The sequence below is a fragment of the Elephantulus edwardii genome, unplaced genomic scaffold (genome assembly GCF_000299155.1).
Source record: "Elephantulus edwardii isolate Elephantulus edwardi_28Jun2011 unplaced genomic scaffold, EleEdw1.0 scaffold00032, whole genome shotgun sequence".
NCBI classification, from domain to species: Eukaryota; Metazoa; Chordata; class Mammalia; order Macroscelidea; family Macroscelididae; genus Elephantulus; species Elephantulus edwardii.
The window spans coordinates 4102838-4106470 of record NW_006399782.1 but is presented as its reverse complement, the minus strand read 5'-3'; positions in this window follow the sequence as shown (position 1 = coordinate 4106470).

Genomic DNA, 3633 nt, shown 5'->3' with positions numbered 1-3633 from the left:
CAGTTGTGGAATTGCTGCGTCAAATGGTATTTCTATTTGCAACTTTTTGAGAAAGCACCATACCGCCTTCCACAGTGGTTGCACCATTTTACACTTCCACCATCAGTAAATAAGGGTTGCAGTTTCTCCACAACCTTGCCAGCATTTGTTGCTTGCTGTTCTGTTCAATTTTGCTATTCTGGCTGGGGTATCTCATAGTTGTTTTGATTTCCATCTCTCTTAGAGCTAGGGATTTTTAACATTTCTTCATGTGTTTGTTGACCATCTGAATGTCTTCTTTGGTGAAGTGTCTGTTCATATCCTGTGCCCATTTTTCAACTGCATTGTTTACCTTTATCTTGTTGTGGTGCTCAAGTATTTTAGAAATTCTAAATATGTCCCTTATGTAACATGTCATTACCAAATACTTTTTTCCCAGTCTGTGGCTTCCCTTTTAACCCTGTTGTGTCACTATCTGTTCGCCAGCAACCTACAGCAACACCCTGATGGTAGTAAGCACAACGGTGATACACCACTCCAGGAGAGGATCAGAAAGTCAATCCAGCTCAATTTTATTGGGATAAGCAGTGCACTTATATGCACAGGATGGCAGGATAGGGTGGACTTACAGACGTGGGACATGTCGATTGGTTAGAAGAACCTCAGCCTCATGTGGACCACTCCCAGTTCAACAGACGCAGCAGCCATCTTCCCAGGTGGCGAGCTTTCTCAAGTCAGTACAGCCAAATACAGGGGCGCTTTCTCTATCCCTTATTAAGCGCCATTGGGAGGCTTGCAATGATCTGGAGCTTAGGTGATCTGTCCTGGCCAAAGGTCTTCCCTTCCTCCCCAACATTCCACAACACTGTTGGAGAAGTTTTTGCATACGCATAGGGATTTGATTCTTAGAAGGTCCCATTCATCTGTTTTATCTTCTTCTGGTTGTAGATTTTCAGGATGTTTGGAAGACTGTTTATGTTGTGGATTAGGATTTCCAGAGTTCTTCCAAGATTTTAATGAAGTTCATAGCCCTTGGTTTTAGTCCTACGTCCATGATCCACCTAGAGTTGGGTTTTGTGTATGGAGTGAGGTGTGGATCTTGCTTAAATCTTCTGCAGATAGTTTTGCAATTTTGCCAACACCATTTGTTAAAAAGGCTGTTGTTTCCCCCTCTTAACTGATTTCATCTCTTTGTCAAAAATCAGTTGACCATAGGCAGATGGGCTGATTTCTGGGTTCTGAATTCTATTCCATTGATCTATGTGTCTGTCATTGTACCAGTACCAAGCTGTCCTGATCACCAAGGTAGTGTAGTAGGATTTGAAATCAGGCAGTGAGATGTCTCCTATCTTGTTTCTCTTTTTAAGGAGTGCTTTGCTTATTTGGGCCCTCATCCATTCCAAATGAAATTGGAGATTGCCTTTTCCATCTCTTTGAAGAATGGCATTGGTATTTGTACTGGAATTGCATTAAACATGTAGATTGCTTTGGTAAGATTGTCATTTTCACAATATTGAGTCTTCCTAACCATGAATAAGGAATATTCTTTCATTTCTCCAGGTCTCTTTTTGTTTCTTGTAGCAATGTTTTGTTATTTTCTTTGAATAATTCTTTTGTTTCTAATTAGATTTACTCCCAAGTATTTAATCTTATGATTAGCTATTGTTTTTCTGAACTCCAGTTCTATTTTCTCTTTGTCACTGTAGAGAAATCCAATTGAGTTGTGTATGTTGATCCTGTATCCTGCCACTTTGCTGAATTGGTCAACTATGTCTGGTAGTTTTCTTGGTGAGTCTTTAGGGTTTTCTAAGTATATAATCATATCATCTGCATATAGAGATAATTTTACCTCCTTTTTGCCAATTTGGATACTTATTTCCTTCTCTTGTCTTATTGCTACCACTAAGGTTTCTAATACAATATTGAATAGGAGAGGTGATAGTGGGCATCCTTAACTAGTTCCTGTCCACAAGGGGAATGCCTTTAACTTCTCTCCATTGAAAACAATGTTGGTCTCGGATTTGTATATATACTTTTTACTATGTTGAGGAAATATCCTTCCATTCCTATTTTGTTGAGTGTTTTAATCAGTAAAATGTGTTGTATTTTGTTAAAGGCCTTTTCTGCATCAATTGACAGGATCATGTGGTTCTTGGTTTTTGCTTTATTAATACGATTGATTAAATTAAACATTGATTGTTTTTCTTATGTTGAACCATCCTTGTATACCTGTTATGAGTCACACCACACTCAAGTTCCAGCATCACTGCTGGTGTGCACCGAGAGCAGCATTCTGAGTGCAGGCTGGTGGCATTGGGACTAGAGTTCTGAGTGTGGGCTGGTGATGATGGGACTTGAGTCCTGGGGTCACTCAGATTGCAGCTTTCCTGATTGCACCTGAGTGTTTCTCCGTGGTACATGTGTTAGCAGCTCCCTGGTGCATGTGTGGTGTCAGCAATCAGCTCTCCAGCACGTGTGTAGTATCAGCAAGCAGCTGACCACACATTGTGTAATGTTTTAGAAGCTCATTGTTTTTCAATGCTCTGCAATATTCCATTATGTGAATTCACCATAGTTTCCTATCTACTCATTTGTTGAGGGACACTTGGGTTACCTCAATCTCTTTGCTATTGTGAATAACATGGCAATAAACCTGTGTGTGCATAGAACTGTTTGAGTTACGGCTCTTGTTTCTTTATGGTATATTCCCAGTAATGGATTTACTGGGTCAAATAGTAGTTCCATATCTAGCTTTTTGAGAAAGCACCAGATCACCCTCCACAGTGGATGCACCATTACATTCCCATGCAGTGAATAAGAGTTCTAATCCCCCTCACAACCTCGACAGCTTTGTTGCTTGCTGACCTATTGAACTTTGTTATTGTTGCTGTAAATCATCTCATAGCTGTTTTAATTTGCATCTCTCTGATAGCTAGGACTTTGAACATGTCTTCATGTATTTGTTTGTCATCTAAATGTCTTCTTTGATGAAGTGTCTATTCATGTCCTGTGCCTATTTTGGGGTTGGGTTGTTTACTTCTTTTTTGTAGAGGTGCTATAGTGTTCTATAAATTTTCTATAAATCCCTTATCAGCTATGTCATTGGCAAATATTTTTTCCCAGTCTGTGGATTTCCTTCTTATATTGTTGGAAAAGTTTTCTGATAAAATTAGGGATTAGATTCTTAGAGGGTCCCATTTGTCTATTTTCTCCTGATTGTGGGTTTTTCATTATGCTTGGAAGACTGTTCATGCTGTGGGTTGTGGCTTTTAGAGTTTTTTTCTAGCTTTTGTTTTATTTCTAGGTCCCTGATCCCCTTAAGTTAGTTTTTGTGTGTTGTGTGAGATGAAAATCTTGGTTAAGTTTTTGCAGATGGTTTTCCAATTTTATTTCTCTTTTTTTTATTACTAATTTTAATAGACATTTACAGAGGTTTTGGATTTCCATTCATTCATTGCCACACTTTTCTCCCTGCCCCTCCTCCCCACCAGCTTGCTCCCCTCTCCGAAGAGAAAAAGAAAAGAAAAAAAATATTCCTTCATTAATATAAAATTCCCACATCCCTTCCCGCCCGCCCCCCACCCCGAGTACACTTCTCTATGCAACCTTAATTCTGGATTCCTGTGCTAACCATAATACTCAATCATATATCAC